We start from the raw sequence: 22,500 nt of genomic DNA on the forward strand, positions 1-22,500 counted from the left end.
CTTTGCTTCACACGAGAAAATCTCGAAAATGCTCCTACTGCGCCAAGATGTCCTCACTTTGGCAGTGTGAACCCACAGTGTTCTCACAGGAGTATAAAGACACACAAACACACACACACACACACCAAGAGTGCGTAACACACTGACAGATCACACAGCTTGGAGATGAAAAGGAAAAGAGAAGTGTGAAGAGAAGCAGAGAAAGAGAGAAAACAGTGTTTTTAGGCCAGTCTAGTTAAGACCTCACTGTCCCAGTTGAACAGAATATAGAGCTCTGAGATGAAAGCTGTGTGTGTGTGTGTGTGTGTGTGTGTGTGTGTGTGTGTGTGTGTGTGTGTGTGTGTGTGTGTGTGTGTGTGTGTGTGTGTGTGTGTGTACTGTACGCTCAGCAGTAGGTCTGTCTCTCTGGGACAGATCTCAGTAGGAGTTGGAGCGACGGAGTAGAAAGGATCAGTGTTGTCGAACTGAAGCAGTCAAACGTTTTTCTTCTGAACGATGTCGGGATTAGACCGGACTCCGACCTGAGCCCTTTAGAAAACCCTGTGGCTCCGCTCTGACCAATCAGAGACAGGCTGACGGAAAGGGGGGTTGACAGGACTCCTCAGATCTGCTGAGGTAACGCTCATCGACTGACACCTCATGTTTCAGACTCTATCTTTTTTTTTAAAAAGCATATTCTGGATTTTCTTTCATAATAAAATCCTAAAAAACAGTCGAAGCCTCGAGCAGGGCGATTAAATCCTGCACAGCCTCTGCCTCCATGTATGAATTTACCCAATTATCCAATTAAAAATAATCTAATCTTTTCAGACTTAAGCTGGCTACACACTACTAGACTATTTTGGGCCCCGGTTTGCCCCCCCTCCCCTCCCCCAACAATCCGGGGTGGGGGTCGGCCTCGCTACTGATTATTCAGCATCCAAATAATCCTTGAGTGTGTGGTGTCAATACATCATGAATATCAAACATGTTTAATATTTATGATTCCAGATCGAGCTGCCTCTGACGGAATAATCGCAAGAGCCAATGAGAGCGAGCAGACGGGGAAGCGTCACCAACCGGATGTAGCGTATTATTACAGCTCACAAACATGAAGTATAGTTGAGCCCAGCCTTCCAATATTGAGAAATCCCAAAGTGCTATTGCTACCGCCCCCTGCTGGCATGGAGAGTTATTTCATCTCATGCATGAGCAGAACGCAGACACATTGTAGAGAGCTGTCTCCGATAACTGATAACTGCTCTCATATCTGGCAAACCGAGGGGCGTCCAAAACGGCCGTGTGGGGGGGGGGGAGGTCGCCTTAAAAAGTGCCTACCTTCTCTGGTCCAAAAAAATCCAGAGCATTCAGGAGCAGAATCTAAAGTTAGAAGGAGGACATACTGGCTGCTGCATTGTTGTTTAACATAGCATGTGTCCTTAATGTCTGATGATTTGAAGGTCATTTTAGTTATATTTTTGCAATATTGTCAAAACCTCTGAACCTGGGGCAAAGGACAAGCAACTCCCGGGTCCTGCAAAAGTTTAGCAAATTCCATTAGTTCTGTATACATAACGCTATACTACTGTGCTAAACATTAAACACGTGTGACTTTCTCCCCTGGACGCTTGGTTTCAGTCACAGTATTGCACCGTCACCGTCCACGCTCTGTGAACCGTCCTAGTTTGGCCTCTAATTCGGCCCTGCTGTCCAATCCCGTGGCAGTGTATCAGGCAATGTTTACTGCCACCAGATTAGCTCACAGTAGCCTTTACTCTGACATGTACCGCTGACTGCTGGCAAGCTAACAGACAGCACTATCACTATCCAAAACAACAACAACAACAACAACAACAACAACAACAACAGTCTTCTCCTGCCAACTGGAGTCATGCAGGGTAATTCGCCTTAATTAAGGACACTATGGCAGTAGATGGAGGGGTATGAAGAAGTGGAGCCACAAGGGATCTTTTGCTAATACGATCTTATGTGGATGTACTCAGAGTAAATAAAGTTACTAGTTTAATGTGTCAAGATGGTGAAAAATGTGTAGATTTACTCCAACCAATGAAACAACAAACTTGGGTGCATTAGCATTTTGAGTGAAGCTGTGAATCTGAACATGTTGGTATAAACAGGCTGTTGGTTTCCTGTCATCTTCTGGCCTCCGTTGTCCCCCCTCTGGCCAGCTTAACACAGCCGGAGTCATTTATAGCACCCGATGCACCCCCACCCCCCCTGCTGAGCGAGAGTCAGAGTCACTGAGTTTACTGCAGGGTAACAGACGAGGACGAGATACAGCACAGGGATACAAAACTCACAAGCTCTTTACTCACCTGAGGAGGTGAGGAGGTGAAGAGGGAAGGTGAGCCGGGATCAGAGAGTTTACAGGCGTGAGGGATAAAGACAGGAGAGGACTGTAAGTGAGGATAAACGCTTTAGGGAGTAGCCGCTTAACCTGCAAATAAATTACCTATCATCGGGAAAATTAATTACTCTTGCTTTAGTGAACGACAGAAATGCAACACAGTGGAGAGGCTCCCGCTCTGACATAATATGACTAAGTGTCTCTGCACATATGAAAAGACTTGCGTACCTTCATAATGAGTATGTGTATTTCTAGATGTAACACATGATGCAACACCAAAATGTTGGGGGCGTATCAGGTGTCCACAATTACATTTTGGCCATAGATTGTATAAAACATGGACATTGTCTCAGTGATGTCACCCATTGCTTTCTGAAGCGAAGTTTTTAAGCCAAACGATGGAGGCCATCATTTTGGAAATGCTGACTCTACCTAACTTTCAGTCAACCTAGTTACAGCTGAAAAGCACTCATGCACTCTTGTATATTTTACAAGGTCCACTGAAGAGGGTAACCTCCGACAGGTAGACTATAATGAAGCACTTCCATTACTTACATTTTCCTCAATATTTCCTGCAGTGTTCCTACATGGGCTCAATCCGACTTCACTTCAGAAAATTCTCTGGGAGCTGGCAGGAGGAACTGTGCGTAAAGTCTGAGTCAAAAAAAGGGACTGTTTGCTTTCACACCGGCTGCTCACCCCAAAAACGTCAGGACATTTTGTGCAGATGTGAAAGCACCTTAAGTGGTACCTCCATTACATTTATTTTATTAAAATAAACAAACTTACTGAATAAAATCCTTATGAATATGTGTTTTAAGAAGAGATTTACAAATGGTGAGAGTCAATATTACAATGTCTGGTGGTAAGGGAGTTCCAGAGGTGGGTAAGCAGAGCAAGGCTCTTTATCCAATGGTGGACAGGCGGGCTGGAGGTACAGTGAGTTAAATTGAAGAAGAAGACCCGAGAGTGCGGTTGGGTGTGTTGATGTGCAGGAGTTCAGAAAGGTACAGAGGAACAAGGTTGTGGATGTCCTTGGAGGTGAGTAGCAGAATAAAGCTGGTAGCTCCATCTCCCATCTAGGTTCCTTCTTCCCAGCACTGAAGCCATCTGAAACCTCCAGCAATCATGGCATCCAACTTTGTCCTGACTGAGTATGAAAACATCATAGTTCGACTGTTGCATTTTCTCAATGATTATCCTACTATGAACGTTTAGAAAGTGGATTGGAGAAAGTTCTGCTGAGTTAAAGCCGCGGCCTGACAGATGGTGAAGGAGGTCAACAGAGCGATTGGAATGGTACTCTGGGTTATTACTACTGACCCTCATGCCGACAGAGGTCAAGAGGTCACGTCAGAGAGCCGAGATGACACCTAAGACCGGTCGTTTGCTGCGTATAAGCTTGCAGTGATGGGTCACCGACAAAGCAGGTGTTAAATGCTTCAGGTTAAAACTTTCCTAAGAGGCACTTAGCTCACCTCCTCCGCCTCCAATCCCACCTTCAAGGTAATAATCCGCCTTCACGTTCATATTTCTGTACGATCAATGGATTAGACTAGGCACAGCGCTGTGTGTGTGCGCATGTCTGACTGTGTGTGTATGTGGAGCTCTCACTGTGGCCGTGCAATGCTGAGACGCAATGGCAAAGCCTGTAAGAAAATGATAAGCACATTTACAGTTTTTTGCCTGGTCCTTACGACCCATACAGTTTTGGGTCGCAGTGGCAACAGGCTAAGCAAGTTCCCTTGGACGTACCTCTCACCAGAAATCTTTTCCAGCTCCAAAAGATTTGAACAGTGTGAGAATTAGAACTGTAAATGATAGTTAGTTACCCTGCAGCTACAGACAGAAGTCAGAGCTGTCCGGACCTCCAGCAGAAGGTGTATTACATCACCTTCAAATCCTCCCATTCTGCTCAATGTATCCCTCCTATCAACCCCCATGACCCAATAATGCCAACCCCCCCCCCCCCCCCCACATTCTCCATCCTCCCAGTGAATGTCCTCCGTAGTGGACAGAGTCACCTAACGAGATCACCCCGGGTTAATCAGCAGGGAGGATTCCCATTGGCCAAGAGCCCAGGGGCCAGCCCATGGCGGGAGGTTGGCATGACAACAACACCAATTGACACTGACAGGTCATTGCTACACATAATGGGATTACGAAGAGAGAGAGGGAGCAGAGGGACGAGTGGAGAGAAAGGGGTGAGAGAGGTTTTTGTTAGAGCAGAGCTAGTGAGGGAGGGTGAAAAGTTTGTGTCACTGTGTGTTGTGTCATGGTTGTTGTTATCGTGTTTCAGCAACGTGATGGCCACTTGATTAGATCTCGGTGATGCTGTCCACACAGATGACCATACAAGGATACAGGAAACTCCAGAAAACTAGTTTCAGTGCTAAAGAGGTTCAAGTCATATCTTCAAGACAGTAACTGCTTTGTGTCAGGCGGAAATTAACAACCAGAGAAAACCACTAATATGTGTGGGGTACCCCAGGGCTCAATCCTCGGTTTTCTCTTTCTTTTCCTACTTTCAGTGTTTCTTAAGTTGTATTAACCTTCCCTGTGTCAGACTTTTGGGAGTCTGTAATCACATTGGAAATGTATTCCCTGTATAGTCGAGCTGGTTTCCATTGGCTCTGGTCTGTCTGTCTGTGTTTACTGGGAGGCTTCAAGCATGGTTTCAAGTTGTTCGCTTATCCAGCTGTTTGCTCATACTGACGCTAACAGAAATAAGTATTTGACCGTCTTTTCCCATTTGGCCTCAGGTTCTCCTCAGAGCAGTTGTCAGAGGAGCCTATAGTAACACTGATGAGCAGAGCTTGAACTTTGAATCCATTTTGAAAAACATGGATGCCACGCTCCTCCTTTTTCAAACCCATTAATGATCGTAAAAAAACATTTTATAGTCACAATGCATCCTCTCCTTGGTTAAATATCCCTACAGTTGTTGATCTGCAACCTTAAGGGTAGGATATGCGTGAAGAAAACTAGCTCTTCGACAGAAAGGAATGAAATGGAATCACTTCATGAACTGGGCTTGACAGTTTCGAAAAGTCTTATCTTGAGGCATCCAAGATTGTTCCGCTGATCAGTTTCACTTCAGTCAATGTGTGTGCTATCACTGGCTGCGCTGTGACTCTGCTCCATCGGTCTGGAGTCCTCTGCAGCAGATAAGAAAGGCTTCTATTGTCGCCGGATGTCGGATGCACGGTGCATCAATTTGCCACAGAGCAGATTAAGCGGGACAGGAAGTCACATACAGGTTAATTTTCAGAATAAAACAAAAGAGACACATCCAAGCATGTCCACTCTTGACATTGACATTATGTTTGTTGTTCTTGTATTTATACCGGTTTTATACCACATGCATTATATTATCTCGCAATGTCACATGTGTCTGTCAACTCCAGCTGTCTGCAGTTGACCGACGAGGGAGCAAGGAGCCGAATCGGAGCAGAGCTGACATGCAACCAAACGCATCTGGCAGAATTCCAGTTCAAACCCGGACTACTTTCTCAATCCTTAAAGGCTTTATATGCGTTTGTAAACAAAGTGAAGATAGGACTCTGAAAACTCTGAAAACATCACAGACAGTGGGACTCGGGTGTTACACCCATTGTAGACAGTCATGACTCACAGAGTTATTTTCAGAGGATATACTTGATTTATATTACATTTAAGTGTGAAAAAATGCATATTAAGTCTTTAAAGTTTGCAAGAGAGTCAGATGTAAGTAAGAAAAACTACAAAAACAGTCACCCTAAAACTCCTCCCAATGATAAAGTGTGAAAATGATCGGGGGTAGAAAAGTCTGGTTAGTAAATATTTGCTAATTTAAGAGGAGACTGGGTGTTGCAGATACTTCTTTAGCCGTTCTGTCACACAATATTTTAAACTCTAAAGCAATCAAAATGTGCACATAAACGTCCACCCAGTCATCATCTATATTTATTATTGCGTTGTGAGTTGCAGTGGCAGCACGCTCAGACACAAGCACACAAACTTCTTATTTTTCTATTTGTTTGTTTGTCCTTCTGCTCAGGTTTACAGGCTGTTTAGGGAGGTGACCCAAAGACAAGAAGGACAGCAGACAGGGCTAGTCAGCACACACACACACACACACACAGAGGCTCAGCAGCCAGCAGGACTTGTGTCTGAGTGCTACCAGACTGACTGTCATGTCAGCGCCTGCAGCTCCGTCATGAATCAGCAGCACAGAGAGATGGACAGATAGAGATACTCAAACAGAGAGAGGGAGAGAGAGGTGCATGCCAAAAGGAAATCCACAGACATCTAGTGAGTGACTTCTTTCCTCCCTCTCCCTGATAGTTTAAAATATATTACAAAAGTCTCCTGTCCACATTTAAAACAGAGCTGATTATCTGAGCAACATGTCTGATCAGGATCTGCTTCAGAATCCTGGAAATCGTCCTCCGTCTCCTTACTTCCTGCAGTGAGGAAAAAATAAGTACAACGCTTGTGAATGAAGGACACAAAGGTGATGACATCGTCATGGGACAGTTTCTGACAGCTATCGAGGTTCACCTTCACACCGGCTTCAACAAACTGCTACCACTAAATGATATGCAACAGCTCAGCACCCTGGCGTATAACCCAGAGTGAGCATGTTTCCTGCAGCAGGAGAATCTAAAGAGGGTCATTTCAACATCTGTCAAAGTGAGGATCCTTAACATTTTATGGACAAGAACATAGAACAAGCTGCTTTAAACATATGAAGCACATTTTAGAGTTTATTGTTGATCGTAAGATTTAAACTACTGGAGTTTTTAAACATTACAAACGATGATGTTTCAGACTCTTTGTCAGGACAAGGTGCTGATTTTGGATGCCTGGAGGAACCTCTTAAAGTCTTTCTATGTGAATTTTCACACTTAAATGTATAAATCAAGTATCTCCTCTGAAAATAACTCTGTGAGTCATGACTGTCTACAATGGGTGTAACACCCGAGTCCCACTGTCTGTGATGTTTTCAGAGTTTTCAGAGTCCTATCTTCACTTTGTTTACATCGCCTGGACGGCCGGCTGACTCCTCCCCTCGTGTATAAAAGTTGTTTAATTGAGGGACTAGAGAAAAGAAGAATAACATACTGTACTCACTGCTTAACTGTGTTTCTAGATCACGCTCATTTCAGGTAAATTTACATGCAGTGTGAAGATACCAGCAGAATAAAGATCGCTAGCATTAGCATGCTAACACAACAATGCAGCGCCAGTTGTTTTGGTTTCATGCTGGTGCTCAAGGGCGACATCTGCTGGATCAAAACATCTCATATAAAGCCTTTAAGGTGCTTTCAGAAAAAAAATCCTTAAGTTTTCAGGGTGAGCTGCATGTGTGAAAGCAAAAATCCACATTTTTCAGTCTGACCTTTTCCCTGAGTTCTTCCTTCCAGCACCTTCGTACTTTTTCAGTTTAAAGTCTGAGTGAGCTGATGTGAGAATGCAACAGGATTTATTCAAGAAAGTTCACTGTGAGCATGCAGGAGGTGGTGAATGGACATCTGACTCCTCAAGCTGGACATTTTGACATGGCGCTCTGAGGGGATTGACTCCCTTTTGGAGACAGCCTCAAGTGGACACTTGAGGAACTGCAGCTTTTTGGCACCACTACATTGGCCTCATCTCTCAGTCCAAAGATTTCTCATTAGAGTTGTCATAAAATGTCTCCCAAACTTCTGAAGGGATTGTCCTGAAATTTGGTGCATACATTCACATTTTAAATTCCTCCACTCATACCCACAACTCAAGTTATTATCTTTATTACTAAAAACCTGCAACCCTCCTAATCTGTGTTGTGTTCAGTTCTTCATGCTGGTTCAGTGAACTAGATTAGGGACTGTGCTAAATACTGCACCCAGTGAACACGGGCATGTTAACATTGTCACAGTGAGCATGTTAGCACGCTGACATTAGCGTTTGACTGAGCGCCGGCTGCAGACTCTAAGTCTTGTTCCTTGTTTCTTCTTATCATGAATAATTAAAGCCGGCGCTGCCAGGTTCTGCGTGTGAACGAGGCTTGAAAGATTAAGAGAGAGAGAGAAGGAGACACTGGAGGAGAGGAGAGGAGAGGAGAGGAGAGGAGAGGAGAGGAGGAGAGGAGAGGAGAGGAGAGGTTTGGTTTTCAAAATACCTTTTATTTTACCACTACCAGGAGAAAATTATAACACTGTCACATCATCACTCAGATCAAGAGAAGGAAATAAATAAATAAATAAAAAATAAAACATAAAACAAAACAAGTGCAACAAAAATCACAACATCAACAAAAACAACATTTACTGCATCAAAAATGAATAATCAGCTCTCCATCCCCACCCACAGAGCACAAAGCTTCTTCCACAGCCCATACACTATTAAAGTCTTGCACATTGTCCATCATTTGATAATAGGCAAATTCTACCTTTAGTCTGGCCTTCAAAAGTCCCTCCAGAACCAGCACCGGTTCCACACAGCCAGTACCCTGAGCTCGGTTCTTGCGTGTAAGCCAAATGGCCAACTTAGCCGAGCCAGATAAAAAGTTCATCAGTGTATGTACAGTCTTTTTCTTTGCAGAATACTTTGGCCCAAAAACAAACAATGCATAAGAGAAATCCTCCCCGAGAGCTTCAAACAAGCTTTTCATAAGGACAAACAAGAGTGAGAGCCTGGGACACTCAACAAACAGATGAGACAAAGTTTCAGTTAGTGAACAAAACAAACACTCCTCTCCCACCCCTGGATCAATGTGCGCTCTGTATCTGTTCGTGGCTATAACCCCATGCACAACTCTCCACTGGAGATCTGCTGTTCTCTTCTCAACAGGCAGCTTGTACAGGGACCGCCAGCTGCCTTTCGGGGAAACCTCCGGGCCAAAAAACTCGATCCACCTCGACTCTTTCACTCCCGACAGACCACGAAGATGTAGGACCTTAACACAGGACTGATAGAGTGCCTTTTTCCCTGCATCCTGGAACTTTCCCAGAACAGGAGTACTAAAGGACAGCAGTCCACCTCCTCTTTCCTGCCACTCCCCGACATCTGGGGTAACAGACAAAGATGGGAAGCTGTATTCGCCCTCTTCACTCCACTGCTCACACAGATTCTCAATGTTTAGAAATGTCACAAGTTTTACTGGAAGTGCAGCAAAGACTTCCTCCACCACTCTTTCAACCACCCGGCTGGAGGTGATATTGGTCCTTTCTTTGAGGGCGTCCAGGGTCAGTCTTACCAGGTGACCCAGTTTTGTGCAGCCTGCCTCTCTGAAACTGGCCCGGAGACTGGCTGACTGCAAAGTTGGAGTCCTTATGAAATCATTAAAAAATAACGGTTCCTCAAAGATCCACATTCCCGGACTCTCAGTTTTTTCCCTTTTGAATGTGTACATTTTCCATGCCTGCATTACAGACATATAAAAGGATGTTAATCCAGTGAGATCCACCTCCTCAAGCTTTAACAGAAAGAGCTGCTTAGTGTACCCCAGCCGTCCAGCTCTCCTCAGCAGCAGTCGAGCGATGTCCATCCAGCTGGGACCACAAGTGAAAAGGAGTCTCTGTGCAGTCTGGAGTCTGAATGAGGCAATTTTTGACTGAATGTCTATAAGTCCATGTCCCCCTTCAGCCACCGGCAGGTAGAGGACTGCCGCCTGGACCCAGTGTTTGCCTGACCAGAAGAAGTCCAGGATGGCCCTTTGAATGTCCTCCACCAGCCCTCTTGGAGGTGTCAAAGCCACAAGTCTGTGCCAGAGAGTCGAGGCAACCAAGTTATTGACCACCAGAACTCTTCCCCTATACGACAACTGGGGTAGCAACCATTTCCATTTAGACAACCGAGCGCACACTTTCTCCCTAACTCCCTCCCAGTTTTTACTTTTAAAGCCCTCGGTACCCAAATAAACCCCCAACACCTTCAACCCCTCCCTCCCCCACTCAAGTCCACCAGGCAGACTGGGCACTGCCTGGTCCCTCCACTCTCCCACCAATAAGGCACCACTTTTTTCCCAGTTCACCCGTGCAGCTGTTGCCCTTTCATACAGGGACAGGGTGTCCCGCAGACACCGAACGTCCCCCTGATTGGAGATGAAGATGTTTACATCATCAGCATAGGCAGAAATTGTAGGGGGACATTCAATGCTACAGGCCGCGGGCAAAGAAAGCCCGCTGAGCCGGCCCCTCAACCTGCACAGCAAGGGCTCAATAGCCAAGCTGTACAGCTGGCCGGAGATGGGACAACCTTGTCTGATCCCTCGCCGTACAGGGATTGGCCGACTCAACCCCGCCCCCATCTTCACCAAACACTGTGCATCCTGATACAACAACCCAACTAATGACACAAAACCATCCCCAAAACCAAAAGACCTCAGTGCAGAAAACAAATACGAGTGATCCACCCTGTCAAACGCCTTCTCTTGATCCAGAGACACAATGCCAACATTTAGATTATAGATTTTACACACATCAATGACATCTCTGATAAGAAAAACATTCTCCATGATTGTCCGGTCTGGAACACAGTAACTCTGGTCTTTATGGACCACACTTCCCAGAACGTCCTTTAGTCTGTTCGATAAAGCTCTGGAGAGGATCTTGTAGTCCGCACAAAGCAAAGAAACCGGCCTCCAGTTTTTTAACAACGCCAGGTCACCTTTCTTGGGGAGCAAGGAAAGAACTGCTTTCTTACAAGAACCAGGAAGAGACCCGGTCCTGCAACACTCCATTAAAACACTATGCAGGTCAGACCCAAGGATATTCCAGAACCTCTTAAAAAAGTCTGTGGACAACCCATCTATTCCAGGTGCTCTTCCTGTTGCCATCTGAGTGACAGCAGCAGTGAGCTCCTCCAGAGACAGCTCCCCTTCCAGAAGAGACCTCTCCTCCACACTGAGCTGAGGGAGACCCTCCAGGAGCTCCCTGCGACACTCCTGGCTGCAACTCTCTGCTCCAAACAGATCCTCATAGAACTGCATGGCATGACTGCTCATTTCCTTTGGATCAGCTGTTATTCGACCTCCTGGCAGTTTCAGACAAGTCAGCAGCTTTTTTTGAGCCACAGATCTCTCAAGATTGAAAAAGAAAGACGTTGGGGCATCCATGTCTTTGAGTTGAAGGAAACGACTCCGCACAAGAGCTCCCTTCACCCTCTCCTGCAGGAAAGAGCTCAACTCCATACGTTTCTCCTTCAGCAGAGTACCAGCGGTGGGATCCACACTCCCATTTAACCCCTCCTCAAGGTTCTTAATGTTGTCCTCAAGATTTTTAATGACTGTTTTTAATCTAGCAGAAGAGTGTGACGTGTACTGCTGACAAAAAACACGAATCTGAGCTTTACCAACCTCCCACCAAAGCTTCAAAGAATCAAACTCAACTTTTCTTAATTGCCACTGATCCCAAAAACACCCAAAGTTTTTACAGAAAACATTGTCCAGTAGAAGCTTGTTATTAAAATGCCAGAAGGACTTAGCCCTTTCACCTGGTGAAATAATCAGCTCCACACTAACAAAATGGTGATCAGTGAAGCCGACAGGCAGAATATTACAATGAATTAATCTGGGGTTGAGAGTTCTGGAGATGTAAACCCTGTCCAGTCTAGCTGCACACACCCTGTTACTGTTAACCCTGACCCATGTATACTGTCTGGATTGTAGATGTTTCACTCTAAATGTGTCCAACAAATCCAGGTGAGAGATGACAGTGTTTAAAGTCTGGGATGAATGTGGATGTGGCTCCTCTCCTATTCTATCCACGGTGAAATCAAGTGTGCAGTTAAAATCACCACCAAGAATGATCTGATCCTGATTATAGATCAGTAACTCCTTTTGGAGGCGGGTATAGAAAGCTACCCTTTCAGCTCCATTATTTGGAGCATAAATATTAGTGAAGCAGAAAACAGTGTCCTCTATTTCTGCTCTTACAATTAAAAGCCTTCCCTTTACAATTTCAGCACAAGAGACGATCTTTACATTTGCAGATGCTCTAAACAAAATGGCTACTCCTGCACTAAAGTTGGTGCCATGGCTAAGGTAGTTAGAGCCCTCCCACCATAAACCCCAATCTGTCTCATCTGATGGTGTGGTATGAGTCTCTTGTAAAAACAAGATATCAATGTTTTTCTGAGTTGAGATGTCAGAGATAAGGCCCCTTTTCTGTCTGTCTCTCCCACCATTAATGTTAAGAGATCCTATCTTAAGACTCCTCATAGAAAGATCAGAGAGAAAGAACAGATAAGTAGACACAAACAGGGAACAGTAGAAGAAGAAAAACACCTTGTGATGCATGATCATTTCTTTGTCTTCTTCACACTCTTACGTCCAACTTTCCTCAGTGCGGTGATGTGCTTTTTTAGACGGAAACGTTTTTCCGCGTCCAGGAGGTCAAACCCAACCTGTCTTTTCAGTATGCTGACTGACTTTATGAACTTCTCAGTATCACTAAAGTAGTCACTTATTTTTACTGATTTGTTGTACATTTCGTCCATAAATTGATTGATTGACTCTAAAGAATAAAGACCAGAGCCACTATTTGGCAAATCAGCAATGGATGCATTGTCTGACTCATAATCTTCATCCATGTCCTCTCCTTCACATGATGCCTGGCTACAACACACTGTCTTACCTTCCTTCAATGAAACATCTACAACTGCAGAACTTGTGGAATCTTCAGTTTTATCATTATCTACAGTCTGTGATTTTTCTGTAGCCTGAGAGCTGGTCGAAGCCACTTCTACCTCAGCCACGGCCTCCGCCCCGGACACGGACGCGGCCTCCGCCCCGGGCACGGACGCGGACGCGGCCTCCGCCCCGGGCACGGACGCGGACGCGGCCTCCGCCCCGGGCACGGACGCGGCCCCCGCCACATGCGCCATACTAGCAGAGCTGCCCGCGTCAGCGGCACCACTAGCCGCCTCCTGCTGTCTGTGCGGACACGCAAAACGTTTGTGTCCCACATCACCACACTCAAAACACTTCAGTTGTCCCGAGCTCGCATACACCATATAAGAAGCGTCACCGTGTTTCACTCTAAAGGAAACCTCCAGAGTCTGTGTGGGCGAATCCAAAAACATGAACACCTGACGCCGCAAAGATTGGACATGTTTCAGTTTGGGATCTTTACACCCTAGACTCACAGTTTTGAAACCACTCGCAAACTTCCCAAACCTGCGGAGTTCGTTCTCTAACAAGTTGTTAGAAATAAACGGCGGAACACCGGATACGGTGATCCGCGTAGAGGGAACCGACAACGGGGAAACCTGCACAAACAAATCCCTAATGAACACACCACTCTCAATCAGCTGATACACAAGAGGCTGACTCTTCAGAAAAACAACCACAGCCTTGTTCATTCGGGATGCATACAAAAGTTTATCATGGCCTACCTGTTCACCTGCAGCTAACAGAACCTCCTCCACGGTGACAGTACCGTTCGGAGGGACTATCCGAACTCCCTGTCGGAGAGTCGGAGGTGGCGTCTCAGCAGACGCCATTCCTCCCTCCAACCCCTCCAACGATCTGTCTTACACAGCCAACAACACTCAATACAAATATGAAAACAAACTGACCTGATCGTGCACTTTGAAAACAGTAGAAAGGATAGCAAACAATTCAATCTCCGCGCCACTCGCAACACCACCACCGTCACTCACACTCACACTCACACTCACCGGAAACGGAAACGGAAACGGAGAGAAGAGGAGAGGAGAGGAGAGGAGAGGAGAGGAGAGAAAGGAGAGGAGAGGAGAGGAGGAGAGGGAATAAAAAGAAGACGGTGACGGAGAGGATGGATGATGAGAGGAGGATGGAGTAAATGGTGAAACGATGAAGGGTGACTTGTGGAGGAGAGGAGAGGGTGATGGTGATCCAGAGAGGAGGGGGATAAAGATGAGGAGAGGAGAGGAGGTAAAACTAGCTTCAAACCTAATTACACAGATTAATGTGGCGTGTAGAGAGCAGTTACCCAAATAGACTGAAGAGAGAGAGAGACAGATAGAGAGAGAGAGAGAGAGACAGAGAGAGAGAGAGAGAGACAGAGAGAGAGAGAGAGAGAGACAGATAGAGACAGAGACAGAGAGAGAGAGAGAGAGAGAGAGAGAGAGACAGAGAGAGAGAGAGAGAGACAGAGGGAGAGAGAGAGACAGAGAGAGAGACAGAGGGAGAGAGAGAGAGAGAGAGAGAGAGAGAGAGAGGGCATTACACTCCATGATGCTTACAATCCTAAATGCTAATAGATGGCCCTCTCCCTCTCTCTCTCTCTCTCTCTCTCTCTCTCTCTCTCTCGTTCTCATTAGACAGGTTGAGTCAGCACTATCTCTCTCTCTCTCTTCATTTCTTCCTCATCTATCTCTCTTTTTTTCCTCTCTGTCACCCCCCCCCCCTCCACAGTTCAGTTCAATTCATTGACTTTTATTGAAATGAAGTGAAGTCCAGAGTGTAAATGTGCTGAACACAATCACACCTCGTGGAAGAAGCAGAGAGGCCTGAGTGTGCAGATTCCTCGAGTGACTTTAAGGACGACTTAGAGAAAATGACTTGAAAAAGATTTTTTTTATTTTTCTTCTCACAAATTCTTCCGCACATTATCTGAAAAAGAGGACAGAATGCACGATGCCAGAACCCTCCTGGAGTTGGAGTTTGAACGTCAATCAGAAAACCATTTTACAAACCCTGAGAAGTTCAGACAGCCACTCTCGTTTCCTCCTCTGCAAATTTAAGATCCTTCAGCCGCCGCTGCTGCAATCTTCACCATTCTTTTACAATCCGTCTGGATTTATGTTTATATAAAGTGCAACACTAAATCACCGCTCCATCGGCCATGTTCTTCAAATAAGAGCCACTCAGGAGGCAAAAGGCCGTCCTGGAGGAAGCCTGAGAGAGAGGAGGTTTCTCTTCTGTGAGGACGGACGAATCAAAATGATATCTGACGTCACTTGTCCAATCAGAAGGTGGGTTTCTGAATAAGCTGTGGGCTTTTTGTTGCCATTGCACTTTTATGGATTGTTGGTGTTTGTTCCTCTTCTCTAACTGATGATATCCACAGGAGTTATGAAGTTGGACTTTGAGCATCGATCAGACACAGAAAACCATTTTACAAAAAATAAAAAGTTTATGACAGCCACACTCGTTTCCTCCTCTGCAAATTTAGGATCTTTCAGCCGCCGCTGCTGCAATCTCCACCATTCTTTTACAATCTGCCCCCACAAATTTATGTTTTGTGTAAAGTGCAACACTAAATCAGCGCTCCACTTCTTAAAATAACTTTTTATTCATCTTGGCAGACGTAGAGATGATCAGGAAACAGAATAGAAGAGTGGGTGTTACAGATACATGAGAGCTGCATTGTTAGCAGCTCTGATTGGTTTTATGGAGTCAATCTGGATTATTATTTTTGTTGATATTATTTTCTTGCTCATACAAAGTTAACGAAAAGCCCCAAATCCACAGTAAGTTATAGATCTCTTTAAACTGTTTGACTTCTATTTCAGTGTCGACTTAAAGGGGGCGTCGTTACTGGAGTCTAAAAAAGTCCAAAGACTGAGATAAATGTAAACATGTCAGGCTGAAACATGTCTCTTTAATCGACTGTCATCGAGGAAGAAATTAAACGTTTACTACAGTTTTTTTTCACCTTTTTGCACCGTCAGCACCTTCACTGTTTTGACCACAAGCCCTGTTCAGACTGATGTTACAAGGTCTAAAAAAAACAAGAGTGAGACTGCATGTTAGCACGAGTGTCCAGTTCAATAAAGTTTTCATTTGTAAAAAAAAAGAAAAGAAAGAAAAAAGGTCAAAAGGAAAAGTTTCAAAAACAGGTTTCATTCAAATTAAAATAAAACAGAAGCTGTTTTTTTTGTTCTCTTTGTGCCTCTGAGGCGCCAAGTTTTCATTCTTCATTTCATTTCTAGCTATTACCTCACCCTCCTTTGTGTGTGTGTGTGTGTGTGTGAGTGTGTGTGTGTGTGTGTGTGTGTGTGTGTGTGTGTGTGTGTGTGTGTGTGTGATGAGTCATACTTTTTTTGTTTTGTGGCGGTCTTTAGTTCCAGCGGATGGTCTGGACTGCTCAGGGTGACAATGACACACACACACACACACCCACACACACACACACACACACACACACACACACACACACACACACACACACACACACACACACACACACACACACAGGGGGCTTTAATTCATGTGAATGGGGGGTTGTGGGATGTTTGGGGGTGGAGGACGCTGACATGCATCAGAGCGGCTGCTGAAAGGAGACCTCCTCCCTCCACCCTTTTCTTCTCCTCTCTACTTTCCTTCCCTACCTCCTTCTCTGCCTCCTTTCTCCTACTCCTCCCTCTCTTCCTTCCTCTTCTTTCTTTTTGAATTCCTCCTCTCCTCATCTTCTTGCCCCCTTAACCCCCAGCTCCTTCTTTCTTCCTTGTCTTAAACTTTTCATTCCCCCTCCCCTCCCCTCCTCCTGTTCTCCTTGTCCTTCTACCTTTCCATCTTTTATCCCTCATCTTGTTTTTACTCCTCCTCCACCTCTGATTGATGCTTCACCTCTCTACCCTCCGTCTCCCTTCCTCTCCTTCTTTCTGCATTTCTTCCGTCTGTCTCAAACTTTTCACCTCATCCTTCCTCCCTTCCTTGCTCCTCCCCTCTCCACCACCTGTTCTCAATCTCCTTCCTTTCCCCCTTTCCTCTTTCTTATCTCCTCTCCATCTCTCCCTACCTCCCCTCCTTTTCTGTTTCCCCTCTTCCCCTTGATCTCTTCCTCTCCTCCTTCTTGTCAAACCCCCCCCTCCATTCTTCACCTGCTCCTGCTCTCCATCTTTCTGTCCTCCTCTTCACACCATCCACTCCATCTCTCTAATGCACACATTTCCATGATCTTTTATTTTCCTTCAGGCTCGACTTCCTCTCTCTGTCGCACACATTTGTCTTTCACTTTCACACATTTCCACTTCCTTCTCTCTCTCTCTCTCTTCTCACCCTGCTTTCATCTCCTATTGCCATCTCCTTTCCTCCCTCCTTTCCTCCCTCCTCCTCTGTCTCTCCCTCCGTTATTCCAGCAGTCAACATTGATTAGATATCGAGTTTAATCCCAGCTAAACTCCTCCGCTTATAGCTTACACCTCTCAACCAATTACAGAGACGCTTGCTGCCAACGCGGGCTCCAAACGTCGACCTGATTGGCCGACGGCGCTGCGGGCTGCCGCACGGGTACGCCACACGTCCGAGAATAAGCAAGCAGGGATGGATGAGCAGGAAATTAATTTGACAGGTAGCGCTGAGAGCCTGATACAAACACACACACACACACACACACACACACACACACACACACACACACACACACACAAACCTCCTTTAACCCTTGACATACACTCTTGAGTACACACACACACACACACACACACACACACACACACACACACACACACACACACACACACAGGCAGCTTAGCATGAAGAAGCAAACAAAGGCTTCACGTCGTGAATGCACGCTCACACTCGCACGTACACGTGGAGGTTTGAACCCTTGGAAGGAAAGTGACGCGAGTGTTACATTTAAAAATAAAATAAAGTCGTTTAAACATGAATCTCTTGAGTCCTTTAAAAATATAAAACTAGAACCATTCTTGTGCTCTGACCTTCATCAGTGGTTTGTTTGGTTTAGTTGAAGCCAGAAGCCATATATGACGGAGACGATGGGGTCAAGGGGTCACTTTAGGCCGTCATTCTACAATTCACTTAGCAGATGCTTTTATTCAAAGCGTGGCTCTAGAGAGGAGGAAGCAAGTGCAAATGAACAGCTTTAAGTCTGATCGGATACACAGGAAGTGACAGGAAGTGACCAGAGGTGCTGACAGGAAGTGACCAGAGGCAGAGCACAACATCGACAGCTGTTCTTGAGAGTTCTAATCAATCGTCATTATCCAACAAAACCATCATCATCATCATTAAGTTAGTAGGTATTCATGAAAGAGCTGGGTCTTTAGCTTTTTCTTAAAGGTGCAGAGGGACTCTGCAGATCACATGGAGTTTGGCAGTTCGTTCCACCACCGGGGGGCGACAGAGGAGAATAGTTAGCATCCTTCATAGTAGCCACACATGGCGGGACACTTGAGAGATTCTTCCACGCTCAGATCTCAGGAGCAGTCTGCCTGGAATCTGAGCGTGTTTTATAAGTTGAATATTTGGGCTGATTGATTTTCCTTTTATTGAGTTAGACAGTTGGAGAGAGACCGGAAATGTTGGGAGCAGAGACATGCAGCAAAGGCCCGAGGTCGGATTCAAACCCGAGGCTGCTGCGATGACGAATACAACCTCTGTACATGGAGCGCCGGAACTATAGCTAGGGTCATCCGGCGCCTTGTGAAAACAGCTTCTGACTCTTAACGGGACATCGTGGTGTACTGAAGAAGACTTGAAGCTAAAAACTGAGACCATAAACCAGAGTTTACTGAGGGAATAAATCAACAGAGAAGTAGGAACACTTTCTCATAGACTTCTATACAACCTCTTTGCAACAAGTCGCCCCCTGCTGGCTGTTAAAAAGAATGCAGGTTTGGCCACGCCTCCTCCATACTGAAGCCTCCGCTCTCCTCCAGAGACACAAAAAGCTCAAGCAAAGGACAAAATCGTCTTTTGATAGAGCTGCATTGTTGTGTTAGCATGCTAATGTTAGCGCTCTTTAGTTAGCTCGTAGCTTCTATAGCTGTGTCCTGCATTGTTGTGTTAGCATGCTAATGTTAGCGCTCTTTAGTTAGCTCGTAGCTTCACATTGTTGTGTTAGCATGCTAATGTTAGCGCTCTGTAGTTAGCTCGTAGCTTCACATTGTTGTGTTAGCATGCTAACGTTAGTGCTCTTTAGTTAGCTGGTAGCTTCACATTTCATGTAAACTGACACAGAATGAGCGTGATCTAAAAACTCTTACTAACATCCAAATAATCAGTGAGTATGTTCTTCTTCTTCTCTCTAGTTCTTGACTAAAACAGCTTTTATACACAAGGGGAGGAGCCGGCCGTCCCGTCCATGTAAACACGGCTCTGACAACAACACAGCCAGCGGGACTCGAGCTTCTCCCTCATTGTAGACAGTCAGGACTCAGAGACACATTTACACAGGACAGACTTTATGATTTATTGATGTGGAACATTTTGAACATTCTACCTTTAAGGTGTTCCTCCTCCTCCTCCTCCTCTACTATTTTATTCAGTCCATGGTGAAGGCACAAAACCTTCAGTTTTAAATGTTGTGTACGAGCATTGAACCAGGTCCCTGATGTGACTTCATTTATGCTTGAGACAGGAAATAATTCAACCTTGATGGGTACAGGTCCTGTGTTTGTGTGACCCCGTGAATCCCCCCGGGCAGACTTTAAGGCTAACACACGGTGAGAATAAAACAATCGACTCCACAGACGCCCTTGCCCTCACTTCCACATCTCTATGGGCCGTTATCAGGCGCTAACTGTGTAATCTGGCTCCAGCGGGAAAGGTTATATCTTTGGTATCATTGTTAAGGGGGGGGGGGGGGAGGTAAAACAAAATTTTCAGCACCCAGCCCGCTGAGGTCTGAGCAGCCTTGGGGAGAGAGATGTTGAAAGACTTAAGAGGAGAGGTAGAGGGGATTTTGTTTCTGCATTAAGATAAGAGCATTTGAGACTGAGTGGAGATACGACGGTTTGGTTCAGCATTCGGTCTTATACTGTTCAGGAGATCTTAAAAGTTATAATCCCTAACTTTACCGTCTTCTTTCTAAAGCTCTGGCTGGGTGGGGGGGTTTGGCTTTGAGAAAGAGAAAGATCCGCCTCTGACCTCAAGTTTACTTTAGAGTTTACTTTAACCCAGACAATATATGAAGATGTTCTTCCCAAAACACACAGACTGTATTCATTCTTCCTCAACATGAACCTTCTTTCTACTCGCTGCAGAAAGGGTTGGAATGGGTTACGCTGATCCACATCATCAAGGAAACATGCTATGTTGAACAACAATGCAGCAGCCAGTATGTCCTCCTTCTAACTTTAGATTCTGCTCCTGAATGCTCTGGATTTGTTTGGACCAGAGAAGGTAGGCGCTTTTAAGACACCCCCCACACAGCCGTTTTGGACGCCCCTCTGTTTGCCAGATATGAGAGCAGTTATCAGGTCAACAGGTGTTGCAGTGATGGAAGCGGTCAAGAGAAGTGGTTCAGATAGAAGTGATTGTACCCGACCTAAAAAGCCTCTGCATGTTTCTAATAAGCTCCACGAGCAGAAACGTGCTCAAACTAGGATCAATATTGGAGATGCTTCTGAAAAATGGAGAGAGGTTAGAACACAGAAAGGTTTACAGACCCATGCAGAGCTGGATAAACACTGAAGCTTCAGGCTGAAACAGGCTGTTTCTGTGTCTGTACCTTTAAATATGTAAATGAGCTGTGTCTGACCACGCCCCCTCTCTGGAAGGGCTTGGGTGTCTCAGTCTTTCTCGCTCCATGTCCTATTGTTTACGGTGAGAAGGTAGACTCAGAGGGCAGAACAAACACCTAGCTGTGGGAGTGTCACCCACCTGGGGGAGGGGCTACTGCCCTTTGTGATGTCATGAAGGGAAAATCTCCAAACGGCCTGTTAGAGCACACATTTTCTGAAAAGTGGAGCAGGCAGAAGACAGAGAGGATGGACTTTTCTCATCATTGGGGGGTTTGTAGACAGACTAGAGACACATGTTAGAGTTAGAGGAACATGGAGAAGAGGATTTTAAATATGTGACCTTTAATGTTGTCAGACACTCCCAGGAGCTATGCAGTGATGATAATGCAGCCATTACAGCATACTTCCCTGCTGCAGGTTGACTCAATCTACTGGAGTAATCTAACAACCTTTTGTGCCTGTTAGAGAATTAAAAAAAACAAATATGTTTTAAAATAGAGCCGAGGTTTAAAAATACCAGAAACAACCTTAAACTGTGGAGTTGGCAGCTCAAAAACAAGCACATAAATCATTGATGTAATGCTCATGTGTATTTTAGAGGGCTTGGTTAATTCATGTCTCTGCACATAAGAGCACCTCATTTTGGACAACCATGAAAATGTGTTTTTGTTTCTCTCCCTGAAGTCTGTACATTACCATCCTGAGTATCTGTGAGGCCCACTCACTCACACACACACGTCCACTACAACTCACACAAAGCTCATAAGGTGTTTGAGCTAATGCGCTGTGATAGTGTGTGTGGGAGGGAGGAAGCGCGCGCGTGTGTGTGTGTGTGTGTGTGTGTGTGTGTGTGTGTGTGTGTGTGTGTGTGTGTGTGTGTGTGTGTGTGTGTGTGTGTGTGTGTGTGTGTGTGTGTGTGTGCTGGTCATTCAAAGCTGCCCGCTCAGTGAAGAGCTAAGATAACCACAGAGATGACTTCACTGTCAAATCCCCCTCAAATCCCTCTCCCTCTGTGTGTGTGTGTGTGTGTGTGTGTGTGTGTGTGTGTGTGTGTGTGTGTGTGTGTGTGTGTGTGTGTGTGTGTGTGTGTGTGTGTGTGTAGGTACATGTCCTACTTCATTCACATAACATCATCCTCTCTCTGCTGAATCTTTCTCATTTCCTCTTTAATCCAGCCACGTTCTTCACAGCTCCTCTCTTCTGCACTTTCTGTTCTCTGTCAGAGGGAAACGTTATTTTATATTCAGATTTATCGTTAAATTAACGTTCAATCATTGCAATCAAGACAAGTAAACTGAAACAGAAACAGGAAGTATGACGGTGTTAAAATGAAACTAGAGTCGGTGGGATTTATTCAGCCTTTGTTTGCATAACCTGAAGTTCGAGAGAGAGTTTTTTAAACATGGCCGCCAAGCAGATTGGGTGAAATTCTACAAAATTTAGTAAATTTTCCCAAGTTCTTTTTCCAGGACTTGTAGGTTCCTCTGGATTGTTGGTGAGGAGGGCCTGTTGCTATGGACACCATTTATTATCCCCAACATCCGCCTACTGCCCAAAAGTCCTGCAGACCCCCTACTGAGGACGCTCTTAAACCAATGGAAACCCACTGGACTCATCATCCCGTACACCATTTGTTACCCCTACTACATCTTGGCTACCACGATGTTTATCATCATCTGCCCCCCCCCCCCCCCCACCCACTCTTCCAGTGCCATTTAAATCCCCTCCTACCCGTCATATTAACCATCTTAATGCTATTTCCATACATTAAC

General features: G+C 45.4%; 1 long non-coding RNA gene across 1 annotated transcript in view; it reads right to left on the reverse strand.

The window, feature by feature from the left end:
- LOC136180505 (uncharacterized) overlaps positions 1–21,072 on the reverse strand; it is a 259,135-nt gene extending 238,063 nt beyond the window's left edge. The window contains exon 1 of the long non-coding RNA XR_010667138.1: positions 20,716–21,072. This is a non-coding gene — a long non-coding RNA (uncharacterized lncRNA). The remainder of the gene's footprint in view (positions 1–20,715) is intronic.
- Between the last annotated feature and the right edge of the window lie 1,428 nt (positions 21,073–22,500).

Source organism: Labrus bergylta, chromosome 11 (genome assembly GCF_963930695.1).
Source record: "Labrus bergylta chromosome 11, fLabBer1.1, whole genome shotgun sequence".
NCBI classification, from domain to species: domain Eukaryota; kingdom Metazoa; phylum Chordata; class Actinopteri; order Labriformes; family Labridae; genus Labrus; species Labrus bergylta.